This window comes from Platalea leucorodia (assembly GCF_965183815.1).
Source record: "Platalea leucorodia genome assembly, chromosome: 3".
NCBI lineage: Eukaryota > Metazoa > Chordata > Aves > Pelecaniformes > Threskiornithidae > Platalea > Platalea leucorodia.
In genome coordinates, this window is record NC_138825.1 from 79,774,808 (window position 1) to 79,796,454 (window position 21,647).

Here is a 21,647-nt window from a genome sequence, read left to right on the forward strand (position 1 = left end):
GAAAAAATGTTAGGCAAGTTTTAACCCTTATTTTCTGTGGTCAAAAGCATGTCTGAGCTTGTCCTAAATCTAATGATGTCATACGGTGATATAGGCACTAATACTTAATTGAATCCTCTGGATTCTTGCAAGAGGAAAAAATGTGATCCTAAACTTTGGTCCTGCTATGTGCAGTCCTAATCTTAAATACATAGCCTAAAACACAAAACCAAACTAGAGACCATTCGCACCAGAGAACTATAAGACACTTTTACTGTCGCCACCAGCTGTCATCCTAAAAAGGCTCTCTCACTTCTAGCTCTAGTTTTATGTCCGCACTCAGTGGGGACTTCTGTTGAGAGAAGACCACTTTGGCCTTAAAACCAGTTCTCAGTGCAGTCCAGGGAATTCTGAAGCCTCAAACATTAAATAGCTTTTTTGTGAGTTTCCTGATCCTATACCTACCCTAATCCAATCCTAACTGTAGCCAAAACCCTCTATGAACAACAGAAAAATATGCAAATTGTTATTTCCTTCTGGAACAAATCCTTAGTCTGAACTAACAGCCCTCCCAAGATCTATCTGTATCAGAACAGAATGAAACTCTCCCCTCATTTTACATTATCATCCAGTGCTAGTCTAATCTTCTTCAGCTGCTGCCTTTCCAAAACATACTTGCAGTACCAAACCTAGCCCAGACACTTCTTTTCAGGTCACAAATCTGATAAACAGAACCCACAGATTTGCTTTTCTCCTCTTCAGCACAATGTCTCAACCTAAACTGACAGGGCTTTTGTCACCCTGTAGACTACGTAGTGCTGCAGTTTCTGCTTTCTTTTACCGAACTCTTACTCAAGACTTAATTATTCATTAATACTGGCCCAGAGAACCAGCTCCCTGGACAAGTGAAAATAAAGGTTTTTGTCTTCTGGAACCAGCCTTCCTCCTTCTAATGGTGGGCCTGGTAGGAGGAGGTCTCAGTAACAGAGTAGTTAAGTACGTGTACTCCAAAATCCTTATTATAAATCTAACTAGAAGCTCCTCTATGGACTAGATTAAAATATGAACTGTTTCCTTTCCAGAAACTGCTTTCTTCCTCACCCAGAGCCCTTTTGAATGCATAAACCTGATGTTTTTATTTCAAGTTCCCACAGCCCAAGGTCTAAGCCCTAATCAGCATCCAAAACAAGAAAATTAAAAAGACCCTTTTTCTTTCTGAAACTTTCATTCTAAACTGGTATCATTTGCAGGACCAAATACTGAAACTGGCTCGTCAAGATCTGTTGTTTGTATTAAGAATTCCCAGCTCACTAAGGAATAAACCTCCGTCAATAGGGTCATGAGCTTTACAGGATCTCGAATAAATCTAACTAACTCCTTGGCTTGGCCAGTCCATGACCTTAGCCATAACTATGACCCCATTCCTAGGTTCTCAAACAGAATAGAGAGATGGAAAAGGGAAAAGAAAAAAAAAAAAAAAAAAAAAAAAAAGAAGATTAAGCTATTTCTTTTTGCCACAGTGGAACAAAGTGTCTCAGTGAGTCTTGAAGGATAAAGAAACATGAATTTACATTCATGGCTTCAGGCCCTGCTCCCAGGAAAGTTAACAAGAACCACAGCTCTACTCATATGCTAATAGCTTTGCCATGTTTACAAGAACAGAACAAAACACCAATAAAAAAATCTTCCAACATGAAAAGAAGCTTTCTTCTAGGTTGGCTCCCTGAGACCTACTGCCATGCGCTGTTCTGTAAACCTCGGTGGAGTCAGCATCCTAAATTTGTGCTTCACTGTGGCAGACCCATATGTGAGGGAAAGCAAAACATAAGCTGTTGATTTATGGTTCAGATACTGGAGGATCCCTCAGTAAAACTCTCTCTCCATGCTTTGCTCTCAGAACCTTTAACGGAATTCAAATAGTAGAGCACAGTAGGGTTTGTCTCTACCTACTCCATCAAAAGAAAATAGAAAAAATTTCTCAAAATAGATGGCTGATCAACCAAAAAGACTGGGTCTTCATCTTAAGAGGAAACAGTCGTAAGGATAGTTAGGGAGTATATACATTTATAGGACTAGAGGGCAATTTTCTGGCACTGATTTTTATCATAGGTCAGTGAAGGCCCATTCACTCTCTTTTCTACTCTACCAGAACTATAGTTTAAAAATATCCCCAAGACCTGAGCTACAAAAAATTGAGCAATTTTTTATGTCTGACATGATGTCTCATCCTAGGTCACAGGAGCCTTGTAAACTGTGCATTTATAGCAATAGTCTGCATCTGAGAATAACAGGACATTAGGGAAAATGATGTCCTTGGTTACCATGCCTGTCATCCTAACCAGAACCATAACCCTATGTCTGCCAACACAGAAGAAGTTTCTTGTTGGACTAGAAGAAATTATCAGCCATTCTTTGGAATGGCTGCCAGGAATTCTGCCAGAAACCAGCAGTTCATCTCTTCCCCAGTTTTCCTGTGCTTAAAAACATACTGCATAGCCTCCAATTCCGCTTAAGGATAAACATAAATTAAACTGCCTCTAGTTTTAGTCTAGAAGCCAGGCAGGAACCAAGGTAAAGCAAATTTCTCAGACTCTGTTGTAAGGTGATGCTAATTCATGATATGGCCACTGCTAAGCTTAGACTTATTCCACAGGCTTGTTTTTTTTTCTTTTCTTTTAGAGCAAGCCACCATTACAGGGGGAAGAACAGGGAAATAACCTTGTCACACAGGCTTTGGTAAGTGTAAGTCTAATTTCAGACCCAAACCTAAACTAAGCAAAAAACTTAGAGACTGCAAAACAGACTTCAGTAAAAATATGATGTATTCTTTCCCCCTGACTTGGGTATGCAGGATTTCAGGATGCTGCAGAGAAGTAGTGCTTCTGTATAATCCTAACATTAACCATTCACCAACAGCCGTATTCCTCTTCTCAATATTCTATCTGCAATTGTAAACTTCACTGTTACACTATGCTCAAGAGTGGAGACACTCCACTTGGGTGGTGAATGAAATAAGAACTACTTTTTCTTTGTAGCACTAGATCATATTTTATGTTCCTGAGCCTTGCAAGGTCCAGTAATAAAGTAGGAACTTCATTCCCTCTCCTTTCTAATCCTAACCCCAGCTATAAATTTAGTAAAAGGACCCACCTTGGGAAAATCACTCACTGTGACTCATCCTTTACCATAGGTTTACTGGTTATACAGAGACCCTATTCAAGAAAGAAAATGAAACAGGACCTACTTTCTTGCTCTAATACCTGTTATCATTTTACATCACTGCCAAAATTAGGGGGAAAAAAATCCTAGAAGTCACTATCTTCTTCCTGAATAATTTTTTATCACGTCTGAGGAAGTCCTGTAGAATCAGCGGGTTCCTGCTGTCCATGACCTAAGACTTAAACCAGGACTTAACAGTAAAACAGAGACCTCAAAGTAAACTACTACTCTCTGCCTTGATTGAGGGGCTTTAGTCAGCAGTAATTGTAGCTCCTAACACACAGTTCCACTTAATGAAAACCCAAAGGCTCCAAAACTTGCTCTACAATTTTAATTTCTGGAATTAATTGTTCTAATAGCTGATGTAAGGGAGTTTTTTTAAAAGGATTCAGTAATAAATCAATGTCTTTCTCTAATTCTGATGCAGTCCTCACCCTGTTTTTAACAGTAATCCTTAGTCACTGTTGTTATCAGATTAGGGAAAAAATCAGAAACCATTCTCCCTTCCAGAATCATTGCTCATCAATGACTGATTAACCTTGTGGGATTCAGAACTTCTCAAGACCTCCTCTGTAATCTTAATTTAGGCTTAATGAAAGATTCCTAGTCAGGTGTCACAACATTCAAATTATTCTTTGTTTATAAAACCAGCATTGTATAACAGTTCTTGCAGGATACAACAGGAAAAATAAACTCTTATGTCTCCATCATCTGACGGCTACAGCACTGGATTCTAGTGCTGGAGCACTAATATACAGATCAACATTAGTGAAGGGACTGAGAAAAACTCCTTCTTCTCTCACCAGGATTCATTCTACTCCAGAACAAGCACCCAGGCAGCTTTCGCAGAGGACAGGCTTTTGGCTACTGTCCTCCAGAACTTCCACAGTCTTAAGATAAACCCAGAGAATCATCTCTGGGTAGGGACAAAACATGAACCATTTCCGTCTTTCATACTCAACTTTCTACAAAGCAAAAGCCACACAAGAGAGGAATATCTTATTTTTCTGAAGTTCACAACATAACTCTGGCTCAAGTGTAGGCTTAACAACAGCAGATATTTTAGTCTAGTATTCAGATTATAGTGGAAAAGTCATTCAGATTATAGTCAGAAAAGTCATTCTCCTGTCACTAAGCCATTTTTTACCACAGCAAAATCTTTGGTGTGCAACAGTACACATCTATGCAATCCCACTGTCATGGCCCTGAGTCCACCACATGCCCTGACCAGCCTCAGCTGGGACCCCTCAGCTTCACCCTCCACCCATGGGCCAGAAGCCCCATTTCAGCCTAGGTCCTGGCCCCCACTCCTGGGATGAGCCATGCTGTAGGTAGAACCAGCCCTGTTTCTGGCTTCTGCTGTCCTGACTTGCTGGCTGTACTCCTGGATCGACCAGACTTCACCCTGCCTGATGATTGTTGGGCTGTCGACAGAGCCTGTTACTGTCATCACCCCTGCCCAGCTCGGATACCACAGGGCTGTGCCCTCTTGGTGCAGTCACTGCCCCAGGTTCACTCCTGGCTTGGGGAACAGCCCTGCTCTTGCTGTCCCCTGATGCTCTGTGCTCAGTAACCATAACCTTAATTCCAATCCTTTCTCAGCTCATCCTTTTTTGAAGTCAGTGAAGTGTCTGGGTACACCAAAATCCAATGTTTCCTGCCTGCTATGAAGCTATAACCTACTTGCTATAACCCAAACTCTTCCAACCCTTTTATACGGTGTCTTTAACCTAAACCATGGACCATTCTTTTCTTCCTGAACCAGCCTTTGCTGAAGTTCAGCAGGCCTTGAAAACAGAGCTCCTTGGACTTTTAATCTATGCTTCTCACTGTAAGTACAAATTTAGTTTTAGCCTTAATAGTAACCCAATAAATGCATGTTGAGAGGAGCGAATAGTTATTTTCTCTTTCTGAAGCTGGTCTTTGTACTGGCTCAGGGAGCCTGATGGAGTTCTGCAAGGAGCAATATGGTCTCTGCTGCTCCTCTGCTTGATCTCTGTCTGCATTCTACTCTCGATTTACAGCAACCTAGTCTGAAAAGATAAACAGAAAAGTTATTACCTAGCATTTGTCTAGTTTGTGTCTGGATGTTGTGCAACGTAGTACTGAGACTAACTGTGCAGAAACTACTTTCCATAACCCTGTTTTTAACCACAGCACAAACTTCAAGCTAATAACATCCCCTAATAATAATAGGTAATAATAATAGCTAATAATAGTTTTGTAAAACTCAGCTGTGTGTGACACGGATCCCAGTTTTGAGAAATGTAGCTCTGTGACCTTGGCTCAATTTTATTGAAAAAAATTTGACTTTGAGAGAGTGTGTCAGTTCTGCAAGGTAAGAAAAGCAAAAACCAAGTCAGAAGAGAAATCACTTGAGTCAATAATAGCAATAGCTCAGGAGGAAAATACTGGCCTGAAGGAAAGATATAAAACTCTTAGAAAAAATATAGAGAGTAGGAGAATGGCAATTTAGCAAGATCAAGGATCACCCTGCTCTAGGCAGTAACTAAAACTGATACTTCCCAGCTGGCTGATGACTGCTGGTCAGCAGAGAGCCATTGGGTCCCTGCACCAAACAGTGAGCATTACTGTTAGTTCCAGTTATTTTCCATGTATAGAAGATAATTGTCTTGTACTCATTAGTTTCATATAATCCTGCTTGCAAATCCCCTTCTTTTACACAGTTAAAGGTGCCCAAATAGAAGTGGTCTTCTAAAGAAAGCCTTATAAGTCTTCTAAATAGTAAGCAAAACCCTAACTGTAAGAAAAACTTGTACCAGAATATATCGTAAGCTATTTCTCTTTATAGTACCAGGACCGGTTTTCTGTTAAAAGGGCTTTCAAGAACCCAAATTATAGCCTTTCTCTCTATAAATCTTATGTTTATGACAGCTTTCAGATTAACTGAGAGACCTAGTGATCCTGCCTGACACTAGAACAAAACAATAACCATTCTCCCTTTCTGGCATTTAACACTTCTCTATCTCAGGGATGTTGCATGGGCAAGTAACAAACAAAGTTCTTCAGCCCCTGATTTCCTAATCCTAACCCTAATCCTAACCCTAGCCATAGTCAAACTTTAGGTGTTCTCTGCTAGGAGCAGTTCTTTGTTGATCTTTAAGACATTGCAAGATCCAGCATTAAGTATTTTAATTCTAAAACTACTGATGGAGAGTGATTCACTCTCATGGGGCTCACAGATAAGCCACAGGATTGTGCCTCTCTGGTGTGGGAGCCAGAAGATGATACCATAGGGCTTCTGAAATGGCACTAGATGCCTGAGTTTATTCATCTGACCTCCAGCCCTGTGGCCTTTTGTCCTTATGCAGACTGCAGCCTAACTTACGTTTAACTTAATCTTGGGCACTCAGCTGAGAAAGCCTTTCCCTCCCTAGTATGACAGCAAGTGAGTCTCCTGGATCTCTGAAAAGCTCTTCAGATATATGGAAATAGTCAGCATTATGGAAATGGGTTGCTCCCTCTGGCAGAGCAGACATATTGATGTTTACTGACCAAAGCTGGCAAATTTCAAGTTAGGCTGTAAATTCTAGCCTAACTGTTGGCCTCCTATTGGTGACAGTAAAAAGGAGGAATATCTAATTAGTTTTGAATTTCTTGCCTTTTGAAATTCTTTTTACATTTCTTTTGTAGATGCTTTGGCTTTGCCAGATCGAACAGTGAAATGAAAGCCTTGCTGCATCAGTCAAATTTACAAAATTCAAACTTGGAAAGTCTCTCTCCTCTCCTTATATCATATCTATTCTGGCATTAGGCTCTTCATGAGATAGTTGCACATGTTGGTCTAATAAGGAGTTATCTTGATATTTTATTGTGATTTCAACAAATCACAAATTTTTAAAAAATCCATTCTTTATGCAGAGTATAGCTCAGTGTGATGTTTTTTAAGGAGTTCTTGACATTAACAAAAGTAATTTTCCATTTATAAGTTATACAAACTAAACTCAGAACAACCAGTCTAAAGAACAAAATTCAGTGACACTTTGTGCAGAGTGCCTATAAAGTGCCATTGCAATTCCAAATCTTTCCCTGGGCTATGGCTATTATTACATTGCTTAAGGTATTTTATTTCAGAAAGAGTTTGGAATAAGAAAAGTCCAGGATGGAAAATGTGGAGCCATTAGGCTCTCAGAGGTTGACAAGGATACAGCCACGCTATATGATGTATTTGCTATGCTTTTTCATATGTGTTCACTAAGTTGATATAACTATTTGCAGTTCAGAAATATTTGAACAAATGCGTTTTTCTTTGTACAGCTGTTAGGAGCATAACAACTTTTTAACATATCAATAACTGTATCCAATCTAAATAAAAATAGCTGTTTGTAAATAGGTATATTTCTTATTTTTTCTGTTTCTTTAAAGAGAAATTTAAGTCCTCACTACTAAGGAGTACAAGTATTCACATGTGACCCTAATGACTTTTTACCCATCATAAATGGTAAATAGATGAAGTGGGCATTTAATGGACACCTTGAATTCTTTAGTGTTTAGAGACTGTATTGAGAGCCATGGGGCAATATTTCAAAATGTCTGACAGGAATTAATCTTATTGTTCCTCAACAATAGAATGGAAGTCTTTTTAGGGCAAGAACCATCTTTTTGTTCTCTGGTAGTACGGCATCTAGTGCAATGACATGTACATGCTTAGGGCTCTGAGGTGCTTTTACATTATAAATGATTATCATAGTAATCTTCCAATAGCTGTAGTAGATTTAATAAACCATTCTCAATTCAAACTCTAATTTAGAGATGTCATTATTGCATGCACTGTGAAAAGTCTATTGAGGGAATGTGGAGTGACTAAGTCTAGGGAAATACCTAAATGTTTAATTAAATTTTATTGGCTTCTCATTGTTGACAGTGATTTCTAAGGCAATACAAAAACTCCCCCAAAAGAGATACACCAATGAATTCTGTGTATCAGAAAAGGGTTCTTTGAAAGGGTTAACAGAAACAGCTGTGAGGAATGGAGAGTTCCTTTTTATTGAAATAGGGCAGACTTCTCGGAGTGTGGTTGAGACAATCAGTTCTGTAGTAAGAGCACTAATTCTATAGTGATGTTCCTACACCATGAAGGTTAGATATTGCAATATTAATGAATTTTGATGAATGATGGGAAAATCAGTAATGAAAAATTATAACCTTAGCTCTCTGCTAGAAAAATCTCTTCCTTCAGAAACAAACAGGAATAGATACACACTATTGTGTATATAAATGAGCGCATGTTTTTATATATGTATAAAATGAGTACATATATACATGAGATACATATTCTGTCATTCATTCTCTCTCAAAAGCTCCAGTTATAAATGACCTAGGACAGAATTAATTAACTGAAACAGATTTGTAATTAAAATTCCTTTTTTCTTTTTTTTTTTAATTTTTAAATTATACAGAACTGCTTCAGAACACAAGATATGGAGATGAGGCTGACTGGCTGGTAGTTCCCAGAGTCCTTCTTTTTACCCTTTTTAAAAACAGGCATGATGTTTCCCTTTTTCCAGTCACTGGGGACTTCCCCTGACTGCCACAACTTTTCAAATATGGTGGAGAGTGGCTTTGTACCATCCTATTGGATCAGTCTAATAGACAGTAGTCTCTGGCAGTGGCAGCAAGGAGATGATATTTAGGGTGCAGGTGAGACTGGCCATGGTCTGGATGTTCCCATTTTATCCATCCATGAATGTTGGATGAGGGCTATTAGAGGGTGTATCCCTGCCTATTCTTTTTAGTGTCTCTTTATGGACCTCTTTACAGAATCACAGAGTGGTTGAGGTTGGAAGGGACCTCTGGAAGTCATCTGGTCCAAATTCACTGCTGAAACAGGGCCTCCTAGAACCAGATGCCTGGGATGGCTTTTGAACATCTCCAAGAATGGAGACTCCACACCCTCCCTGGGCAGCCTGTGCCAGTGCTCGGTAGCCCTCACAATAAGAAATTATTTCCTTCTGTCCAGATGGACCCTCCTGTGTTTCAGTTTGTGCCCATTGCCTCTTGTCCTGTCACTGGGCACCACTGAAAAGAGCCTGGCTCTGTCTTCTTTGCACCCTCCTTTCAGGTATTTATCTACATTAACAAGATTCCCTCTGAGCCTTCTCCAGGCTGAACAGTCCCAGCTCTCTCAGTCTTTCCTCCTAGGAGAGATGCTCCAGTCCCTTAATTATGTTTGTGGATAGTCCCTTCATCATCTTTGTCCACCAGGACCCCCAGGTCCTTCTCTGCCAAGCTGCTTTACAGCCAACTGAGCAAAGTCTTTAGGAACACAGGGTCAGATTCTAAGCAGTCCAAGATACACCTTAGAGGTGTAAGACGTGTAATATTGCTAGGAACTCACTGGAGCTGCTGCCAAAAATTGAGTGTGTAAAAAGATACAGCTTTCTAAATTTTAAAGGTTATTCCATCTCATAAAAAGTATAATACAGTTGAAATGTTAATAATTTTACCTGTGGCCCAGAAACGAAGTTAATTTCAAACTGTGTCTACCCGCCTATCCACAGGTGGCAAAAATAAAATGGCAAGGTAGAAATGGTGGTATTTAATCACAGACTTGGCTTATAAACATGATGGTCTATGTCAGTTCTTAACTCTTCACAACTTCTAGTTAATAGAAACTGTAGTGAGAAATGACTCTTATCTGTTGTCACCAGCCAGGTGGCTGTGTAGCTTTTTCCTGGATGTGGCCTGGTTGTAGAAACTAGGTATTTTAGTCCAAAAAGGTAAATCAGTTTCTGTGTGTAGTGAATATCCACATAGCAAGAATCTGAAGACTCCTCTTTAGTCTGCCAGCACTCACTGGAGGCAATGACAACATGTGCAAGATTTACTGCAGGAAGAAGGTCTTTTATTTTGCAAAAGGAGAAACGTGATCACGGATGGAAAACATGACTTTGTTCTTTCCTTCAACATCGATAGGAATTCAAGAATCTTGCTTTACTTAGCCAGTGTAGACAATTTACACAAGAAAAGTAAGAAAAAAAAGTCACTGATCAAATATTAGACCATACTTAACAACCTAAGAAGTAGAGTTAGTTAAATAACAATGGCTAAGCAAGGAAAAGACAATGCTTCACTGCAGGGAAGGATTTACTGATCCAGAAAACTACTTCAGTAACTTTTTTTTCTCACATGAAAGGAACAACAAATAATTAAGTTTCCAATTTTAACTCAGCTGGTTGCCTTCCTGAAGTTTAACATTTTGCAAAAATAGAAGGAAATAAAGGAAGCCAGGATAAAACAGGGAAAAGGGGAAACGACTTCAGAGATCTGACACATCTTTCAAAACATTGCTTGTAAGTAGTACAGACAATCCCATCTTTTCTTATTATTTGACCTCTGCTATTAAACTGGTGGTAAACATTGTTAAAAGTAAAGCATGCAAATTCCCTCAGAGTCACCTCTGAGTCATTTTCCAGCACTATTATGCAAATAATACTTTCTGCTCATTGTGGTTTGCATTTGCAATATACGCAGGCTGAAGAACATCAGGGCTGAGTCATCTACTTAAGAGGATCACACTATAAATGTGATGGATTGTAACATTTTGCAGAGCACAAAAGGTAATTGAGTGAAGTCAATTAGGAAAGTAGGAGGACTTAGTGGAGAAGAGGGGAGCAATCTGTAAACTACCGTGACATCTCTTTTGGCTAGGCTTTCCAAAACAGCTTAGTAGGCCATCTAGCCTTAGAATTTAAGGGATAATGTGAAGCAGTTTCTTTGAAAATTCTGGCCTTTGTACCTATGAAAAAACTGAAGGTCTGTTATTGTGGAGAAAGAAATGCAGTTTTCAGAACAATGTAGTTTGTAAACAAATGCATTCCTTAGAAATGTGAGATGTTTTAAATGCTATTAAAAACAAGAGTTTATTGAATGTAGAATCATTCATTACAGTAGTTGCTGTACTTGCAAATTAAAAACACTACTTCTTGCCTTGTTAAAATGTATTTAGAGAGCAGCTCCTTATAATAAGTTACTTCTCTTTGGTTAGGTCAGACAGTCACTATGCTGTTGCTGGTTTCTTTACTTTCCTGTCCAAAACAGTATGCTAATTGCTAAAGCAGTCCTAGTTTTCCTCAGCATGTTTATAATTAATTGAAGAGACATGGCTGGGATCACCAAAAGAAAATCATTGCTTGAACTCCCTAGAACTTTCCTTAAGGATATTCTTAGCATGTTTGTAATTAGAGAAAAAAGATAACACGTGGCATACTGCTACTTTCATCTTACATTTTAGAGGTATTGCTATACACCAGTTGGTTCTCTAAGTTTTAATTTTGAAAAGCACTGTCTTAGCACTGTCTTTTTCATAATCTATAAATCAAACACTTCAAATAAAGACTTAATGTTAAGAAGTAGTTTCAGAAAACCTTAGGATGTCTAGTTGACAAGCTAACAAAACAACAACAAAAAAGCCATAGTAGATAGTTGCTAGTGATTATTAAGCACCACCCTGTATTTTTAAAACTTTAATGAAGACACAAAATGGAATGGGACTCGGATGCCCAAATAACAAGTGATGTGGCAGGGAGCCATATGACAGCTGAACTGAGGAAAGGAAAGCATCAATCTTTAAGCTTAAATTGAGAAGTAATTTTATTCCAAGGACTAAATGCATCCTTTTTTTTCCAAAAGGATTTAAGGCATGAATGTATCACCAACCAAAAGGAGGTGCCTTGTCTTACTGTTTGTATGTGGAAAGCTTACTTGGTTCTTTGCTGCAAGACACATGAAATAGGGTGAAAAATGACCTCTTCATTCTTCACTTCAGAAGATTGCTAAAGTTATGGATAATTTGAAGCACAGGAATAGTCTGCACTAATAACATTACATATATATTTGGGTTTTTTGAGTGGGGCTTACACTGGAGAAAATGTCCTTGGTTTTGTTTTCTTTTTAAAATATTGATTTTGATAAGTGGAAAAAACCAAGCCTCAATTCTGAATACACTTGGTCCTGGCACAACAGAATTTTTATTTTTCTTCAGTAATGGTTATTTGCAAACTGAAAGTCACAGTGTCTGTATGAGGAAAAAGGAATTCTGAACAAAAAGCCTTGCTGTACTTCACTGAAAAATTCCTATGCCAATTCTGCTTATGGCTTTAAAGATTAGGTATATTGCTAAATAAGATTAGATCTGAGAATAATAATCAGCCATGCATAAGAATTTTTCAGGTTGGAAATTGTACATTTGTGAATAAAATTTGGCTACATTCTCTGCTGCTCTAAGTCCACTTTTATTTAATAAATATATATCACAAGAGAATTAGGCGCCATGTTTTTTCCATTGTATATTTCAGCATTTAGCCCTTGGTGATTTTAATGCTTGAATGGGAAAGCGTTCATCTGCATAATTGTTATCATTGTTGCCACTGATTTTTGCTACTACAACTGTTACAATTACTGTTATTTCTTATTGAGACTTTATTCTTTTTTGTTAGTATGTATATACACATATATAAAACTTGTAATCCATTCCAGTAAACTAGTTACAGAAACAATTCTTTCATGTAGTTACAAGTGACAGAGTGCAAAAGACAAATATTTAAAGCTAGCTACTTAGTAAGATTTTCAGAATTTCAGCACAAAACCCTCAGAGTTCATTGGAGTTTTTTTTACAATTCCCATAAGCATTCAACCTGAAAAAAGGGCTCTGTAAATGTAAATGATTTGCTGCCAAATCTATATCATTATGTCCTTAACTATCTTTACAATCTGTGCTAAAGTACAGTAGGGCCATATTCTCTGACTTTTCTGGGTAAAGTTTGTGCATTTGAAATCTAAAGCAGTTCCTATGGGAAAAAATTATCAATCTTTGTATAGGATGAACTTTCACCGGTATTAGTTGAAGCTTGTTCTATATACAAACATCAGGATTTAATCTCCTGTACTAAATATTCACCAATAGAAGCATATATGTTTTTTTCCTTAACATTACCCATTAATGTGAGAGAAGGGTTGACGAGATAACATAAAATGCCATCTTCTCATTGAAGTCAAAGCAGCAACTAAGAAGCTGGACTCTGGATTTCTGTATAAGTCGGTATTCAAACAAAATCAATAGAAAATTATGTCTCAGACAAAATCTTGAATAGAAAATAGCTAGTGGATTTTTATGTTAATTGTGTCATGACATATGACAGTACATGTCTATAAGAAGACACAGTTGTTAAAAAATACTCCAGAACACTAGAAAACTCAGTCCTCTACTGTCTCCTTCTCTCATATTTTTCTTGCTATAATAGCATAACTTGCTGTAATCTTATTTTAAATTAAATCACATTTGTGCAACAGTTTCTGTAGTCCTTTGGCTTAGTGAGACATATCACTATTGTCCTTTCAAGCAACCCATTTCCATGACTCCCTCCAGCCCCCACTCCCCCAAGCTGAAAGGAAATGCAGCTGAAGAGAAATTATCATCACGTGGGTGCACAGCTGGATTTGTCCTTGGCCAATTCTGTTCTGCTTTTTTGCTAATGACTTGGATAGTGGAAAAGATGGCACATTATGTGTTATGTCTGACATCAGACTGGGAGGATTACACCTCATTCAAGGGCTGGTTCAGATTTCAATTATCTCTTGACAAAAGATGAGTAGAAAGGGCTACAATTCATCAAGGATAAATCAAATGCATAAATGGGGAACGACTGGCTAAGGCAATATGGGAGTAAAGAGTCTCTCATAAACTATGTATGAGTCAGCGTCTTGAACTTAGAGTGATACCTTTGTCTCAAACCTTCTTCCCCACTTACTGAATAAAGCCCATCCCTCTCTAGCTGTGACGATTATTCAGTCTGCACAATTACTTCATCTAGCTGGAAGAAACATGGAGATAATCCCAAAGTTAAGGCAATGTATCAGAGGGGTAATAAGGTGAGCTGTTGTGCTTATCTCTTTGTGTCTGTCATCACATCCTAACTGTGCTTTTCACTTGAATAAACTTGTTTATATTTTTTTTTTGCCTGCAAATCTTTTCTTGGCACTAAAAATGACTTCAGGGTAAATACTGGTGAATATTGGCTGTGTCTACTGCAGTGCATGCAATGTACTTTTCTTTGTGCATCCAAACTTCCTTATGCCAGAGCAGTGTAGCTCCAACTAACCTAAGAATGGGTGCCTGGCCTGTCCCAAACCATGCTCTGGAACTGCATGGGAGAATGACAGGTAGTATGGGACCAAATTTGCCCTGGGACCATGTGAGTTGGCATGGCTGTGTAACAGTACTGGCAATTGTGTCCAAGCGTCAAGCAATATTCCTGGGCATTGCTTCATGTACAGGAGTATATTGCTCCTAGTTAGTTCGGGTTCTCATGCCATGAGGGTAGAAAGCATAATTAGGGTTTACTAAGTACTTTCAGAAGATCACCAGCCCTTTGTAGTTTCAGGAATTGTTAGGAATCTGCGGAGTATGCCTCCTCTAAGCTGAGAGGCTGGTAATCCCAGTTGCCAAGTGAGTGGGAAAAAGTGTTGTTTCTAAGATGTTAGTCAGATCCTATTGAAAAATGTCCTAAAAATGGAATGAGGACCTGAGAATGGACGTTACCTTGGACTTGTTACAGTTAACCCTAAGATGCTATTGAAAAATACGTAAACCCTGCTAATTTTGATATGTATTACTACGAATATTGCATGAGAGACCATGAGTAACTTGGTGAGGGTTGTTAAGGTTTCAAAAGAATACTTTTTCCACTGCTTGGTTAAAATACTTCAAATAAGATGTGAGGAAAATGCACCAGAATCCAGGAGAGAGCCCAAAGACAGTACAGGGATTTAAAAGATATGATCTACGAGGAAAGCTTGAGAGTATTTGTTCAGTCTAGGGAAGAGGAGGCTGAGTCATTAAATGATCTTCTTGTGTTTAAAGACTGTTATAAAAAGATAGTGAGCAATTGTTCCCTGTCTCTACCGAGCAAGGACAAGATGGAATTAACTCCATTTGGATCAAGGAGTATTTAAACTGAGTACTAAGAAGCCACTTCGATTAGGATGGTAAATGCTTAAACAGTCTATCTATCTAGAGAACGTGTTCTCGCTGGCTGGCTTTAAGAATTGTAAGCAAACAGCTGTCTTGGTCTTCCCTTGATTTGACCTCACTTGATGTAGCTGATTCATTTTGGGCTCCCTTCTGGTAATTTGTATGTCTATGCTTTGATGGTAAAAATCTCACATTCGTTCCCACTCAGAAGTACAGGAACAGGAATAGGGTGCTTTTAGTTTCTCTCTCTCTCCCTTATGCTGACGTACGAGAAATCCTCATAGAATTCGTGGCTTGCATGTCATAAAAGGACATTTATTCTCTGCATATTGCAACTGATGCAGAGGAACCCTACTGTAATCATGGGACACCCTGTAGTAGCAAGACCAGTGCTTGAATCCCCTTGAATTCAGCTGAATTGCAGTTTAAGTATTGAGGGTATTATTGGAAGTTTGTTGCTGCTAATTCAGAAAGCATAAAACTTTTTGCAGTCTGACATTGCACAAGGTAAATTTCAGTCTAAAATGCTTTCTAGAAGGGATCTGTTGCTTGAGGTTTAATTGGATCCTGGGGTCTCTAAATATAGTGTATGGTGTGCGCTACTTTGATTCAGCTGAAGAGAGTTAGGCTTACGATTGTCTCACTGTGACCAATAGGACCTGCCATTTATTTTCAATTATGTCATGCTGCTCAGTTTTATGCCTTCAGGTTGCCAATATTAACAGCAAAATATTATTTAATTTAATAGGAACTATTGCTCGATTTTTGCTTTTGTGGATGCATGGGAAGGGGACGACATGCGGTACTAGGTTTTCAGACATAACAGGGCTTTATTCATTGAGGCACTACATTCATATGAAGAATTGTTCTATCAAATTTTTGCAAAACTTCGGCAAAAGCTGCTGGTATTTTCAGGACTGTAACAAAATAGCAAACCAAGATTTTTGAAAGTTTCTGCCCAAAGATGCTACAGTCTTCATAATTAGATGGTGTCATTCTGGCTAACAAGTTTCTCTTACTAGACGTTTATATTTTGAAAGGAAGGAAAACAGCTTTACTTCGACCTTATCAAACCACAAGTGAGCTCTGCAACAGGTTGCTATACTGATCATCTGCACTGGCTTGTGCTTGGAAAGGCTACAGCAAAAGAAAACCTCTGGAATAATGGCTTCTCTCCCTTTCTTTTTTTTTTTTTTTTTTTTTTTTTTTTCTTTCAGATGGACTTCCACTCTGATATCAGGTTAATTGGGTGAGGCACTGTTCATTCTGAGATAACTTACTGCCTCAGCTGCATTATCAAGCCACTGTTTTGACCGATAGTTTTCTTTTGTTCAAAGTGCCCTCTAACAAGCTCTACCCTTTCATACTGATGCCTAGTTTAAAGGGTTTGAGGAAACTCAAAAGATTGACGTTCTTCATAAAGCTCAGCAAATCTTTACTATCCATGGGAAAGCACTGCACATCAATTATGGAAAATGTTAAAAGAGAAAAATTGAAACTGTAGAGCTGTCTGTAAATACTTAGAGAAAATCACTGATCTCACTTACTGTTACGGTGCTTTCATGAGTCAGTACATAATGTAGGCAGAAATATCTAATTTAACATTGTCTCATCGGGTTGTGGCAAGCTGTCCAGATGACATCATTAAAACACAGTGGTCCTTATCTGGCCTGAAGGTTAAATTCCTCAATCACCTGAAATAATTTTGTCCTGTCTAAAAGTCCTTGGACATATTGTGAACTTATAAGACAAATGTTATGTAGGTAGCTTTACCATCTCCAGTGTTCAGCTCCTACTATGGTGTACAGAGGAGGGAAGGAAGCGTGGACCATTGGTGAGGGATGGAGTGGGTGGTTGGAGGAGAAGGACTCTGCTGTGGCTGATTCTTCTTTCCAATGCCTTTTTGAGCAGGGATAATCTCTGTTCAACCTAAGCTAAAAGCAACATTTCCTGATGGGGAGACCGGCTTCCTTGGTCTTAATATGATCCAACAACTTACAGTATAAACTGGTTCTTCAAGGTCTTGAACCAACACAGCAGATAGCAATAAACAATCCAGCGAACTGTAATTAGTTACATTTTCCACATCGGTCGCAGTTATGATACATTTGTACACAAATTTGGCATTTCAGATACTGAAACCAAGATAATTTGGGTCTTATAAGATATTATTGATACGGTCACCTAGGCATTGCTGGCCTTGCAAGAATCTGCTGGTCCTAATAATCCCCTCCACTATCTATGAAGTTCAACCATTTCTCACATAACTCCCTCTTAACTGTCTGCCAAAACCCAATATCCCTCTTGGCACTATCTGTAACTTTTGCCAGCTTCTTATGCTGGTCTCTGGCACATCCAGCAGTTTTTCATGTCATGCCCAGTAGTTTTCCACATCCTCTTCAGCTAGCTTCACCTTAGGGCAGGGCCTTGCCAACCGTCTAGTCTTTTCCCTGCCAGCCTAATGTGGACATACTGAATGTGTTACATCTCCTGTGCAGCCACTATGGCTCTTTTCTTTCTAAGGAAATCAGGAAGAAAATGGATGGGATTAGAAGGAAAAGGAAGGGCATATATACAGGGAACCTGGTTTTGAAGCCAGAAAATGGAGTAAGGAAATTGTGTTTTCTGCTATAACCTCAGACTTCCTGGCATCAAAATTCACTCTGAGTCACAGGAAAGACTCTTAGTAGAGTCTAACTGGATGTTTGTACATCACAGTATCTTTGATTTAGTTTTCATTTCAAATACACAGATCACATCTGCTGCTCTTATGTAAAAATGGCTGCTCTTCAGCAGGATGCCCAAAGTTCAAGGGGAAGGTGGTGGTAAACCTTGCCACATTTTACAGGGTTAAGCATAAAAAAAAAAGAAAAAAGAAAGACAAATTAAAAAGGAGGTCTTGCTATCTAACAGAACAGAACTAAGGTCTGTCACTGTTCTCGATAGTAACATTTTGTTATAAGCTTTTATGTATATTACAGTATTTTAAATTCTACCTATTTTTGTATGCCAAACTCAGTATTGGAAAAGTGAGTTACCTGAGTTTTTCAGTAACAAAAGCATATTTGTTAAGGAACTTGTTCTGTGTTAAGTCTTTATGAAATGTGTGTTAAGAATAGGCCACCTGAAATGAAGGCAAGGCTTAGAATACACAACACTATTTTCTATTAGCACAAAGCATTATATGCTCGAAGCCTGTATGCTTTTGTCAGTAATGGGTTGAAGTATCTAAGGAAATCTGAAGATGCTGATTTTCCTATGAACTCTGTCTCTCCTGTACTTTAGACTGTTCTATGCCTGGTGGTAGAAGAGAGTCTGTAAAATCTCTATGTGCAGATTCCCTTCCAAGACTGGTACCTGTATTGGTACTCAGTTTTAATAACATTGTGGTAGATTAATATTTCATAGAAATAAATGAAAACTGAAATGCATTGTAATATGGTGTAATCAAAATGCAGCTGATTCCCAAAAGATTGCTTCAATTTTAAATTCCTCTAGTCTCAGTATCATTTCCTATTTGCTTTTTCACTGCTTAAAACAGAAGCTCTTCAGGTCACACGTGTTTTCATATTTATATAGCCACTGTCACACAGAGAGTGCTAGCAGAAACAAACAATAATAAAATATAACATTGCCCAGGAAAACACGTGCAATAATTCATCAAAGGCAGCAGAGATATGTTACCCACAAATTAAAGCCTCTCTATCTACAGAGAACTTTGTAGAACTGGACAGATATCTTTTGAAGGTTATAAAGTTTTTACCATGGCCAACAGTTAGAGTTCTGCTCTATGGCCAGTCTGTTGACTCATTAAAATGTACTTCATAAAATGTCTGCTCACAACTAATAAAAAACAGATTAAAAACCAATATAAGATGTTTTGGTTGTATTCTTTGAAGGATTTCCTAGTTTCTCTCTTCCTGAGATTTCCTGTCAAACTGTTATTAGTACACTGAGACTATGAGTTTTGATGGCGTAACCATTGATCCTATACTGAGAGACATGCTTGCATCCTGGCTTTCTGTTTCCTTGAATCTGACATACAGAAATCGGTTTATGAAGTACTATAGTATAATAATGCAATAATAAGGGAAAAGGATAATGTGGATGTACATTGCATTAATTATTTTAGAATAACACAGGGTCTTGGGACAGGGTGCAGGGGAGCAATATGTACTGGCTGTGTCAAGGCTGACTGATTTAGCCCATACAGTCCCATTCCTACAGTCCACACAAAGGAACCAGCTGGCACAGGTGTGCACAGAGAAGCTCATGTGTCCACTGTTCATACAGTGTTTCTGTTTTCTCTCAATTTCACTGTTTTTTTCAAAGTAAGGTACTTTAATTGCATATAGTTCCAAGACTTCATAAAAACAAGCATAAGCACGAGGGACTCTAAGAAGCAGCAATAAAAGAATGTCTTTTCCTTGAAAATATACATCCAAAGGATATTCCAGTTTTTGAAATCTTCTCTATTTATCCACGTTCATTTCCAGTACAGAGTAACACAGGCATTTTTTTTTCTTTCAACATATTCTTTCAAATTTGCCCCGTTTCAGATTTATGCATTTCATTAAAAAATTACGTTATCTTTAAGTTAGTTATTGATCTATTTGTATATTTGTAAATTATTTTATTAAGCAAAATAAAACTGGAAAAATGCCTTTGCTCTTTTGAATAAGCTTATTAATTTTTGACTTAAAACACGATCCTAAAAATCAATGACAAAAAATAATTTACTCTTTCTTTTTGTAGGTGAAGAAATACAAAGTAATTATAATGTATATTATATTTTTTTCTTGCTTAAAATTTCTAACATGGAGAAGAAGAAAAAAAAATCACCATTTTGCTTAGAGTGTTTCAGAAACCACCATGCACTCTCCTATAGGGTCATTAACTATTGGATGCCAGGACAGCATGGGCAGCAGGAGCATGAGGTGGCAACAGTGTTCAAAATATCAGGACATGGCAGTTAGGAAGCATCCTGGTGGGCTTGTTGTTTTAGTAGAAGGGACTGGATGGGGGAAGCTGTCCCTGGGTGGCAGGTGCTGGCGGAGGCTGGAACACATGATGGACAAAGACAGGCTAAGAGAGTAGGGTTTACTCAGCCTGGAGAAGAGAAGGCTCAGGTAGGACCTTGTTGCTGTCTACAACCACTTAACCAGAGGATATGGAAGACAGAGCCAGATTCTCCTTGAAAGTGCCCAAGGACAGCCGAGGAACAATGGACACAAATTGGAACATGGGAAATTTTAATTAGATATTAAGGAATTTATTTATTTATTTAACCAAGAAGTTGGTCAAGTAGTGGACCATACTGCCCAGAGAGGTTGCTTCACTCTGTGATTTTGTGACTGCCAGGAACTTCAGACATATTATTTTTCAGAACTCTGTTCCCACAGTTTTTGAACCCATGTCAGTGAATGTAGCTACTTTATGGACTTGTGTGCATCTAATGTTTCTTAAAATCAATCTCTAAATACATATACATATATACATACATGAAAAGATGAAATTAATGCATTTTTTCATTAAATATTACTGTAAAAGACATTTAGAAAATCCAACAGCCTGGGTAAACATTTTCCTGGACTTACAGGATAATAAAGAAAAACTTTGTAAGATTAACCATCACTGTTTCTTATACAAAGGCACAGTTTCAAATGGAATCTCTTTTTTTGAGAAGGTCATGAGTTTTATTGCAAGTGGACAGAGACTTGGATGACTTAAGTTTTTCAGACAGTATTTCTAGAACTTAATGAGCTACATCAAGGGACAATGGAGAGTTGTGATATGACTTCCCTGACTGAGTAGAACCTCATTAAGCAGTTAAATCGTTTTTGTATCATAACGTGTTTTGAAACTGAGGATGAATATCTTCTATCAGGAGAGTGCAGGGCCCCCTTTCCTTTGCCAAGAATTTTCAAAATGAAATCTGCATGGGTTTGCTGTCCAGAAAGTGGCTGGCAGGTTGTGAATTGTCTAGTTTCTACCACCTGAATCTAAACTGGTAGCATGCACTGTGAAATTGAGCCTGGCACGGGACTGCACTGTTCAGTCCTTGTTCTTTAGGGAAAAAGGTAAGTGGAGATCAGATGGTGCTAATTTTGCTCTCTGCTTCCTACCTATTTGTGCAGGCTGAGGCACTGAAGCTGAAGACACTCTGAGTGCTTGCATGGGGCAGGGAGGAACCAGCTTCCCCAGGGTGTGGGACCAATCTTTCCTCTGAGACATGGAAGGTTTTGGATAATTACGTAGAATGTTGGATTGGTCTTTAGAGTTGCAGAAGGAAGGCTCATGGTTCAGCCTTTTGTGAGCTACCTGATTTTAAACCTGTGATTGTCACAGACATTTGTACTTGTATGAATTACCTTTTTAGTCTTGTTTACTTAAGTGATTCCACTCCTGATTTTGATTTCTGCTATTCATCTGTTAGAAATTATTTCAGATTAAGTTA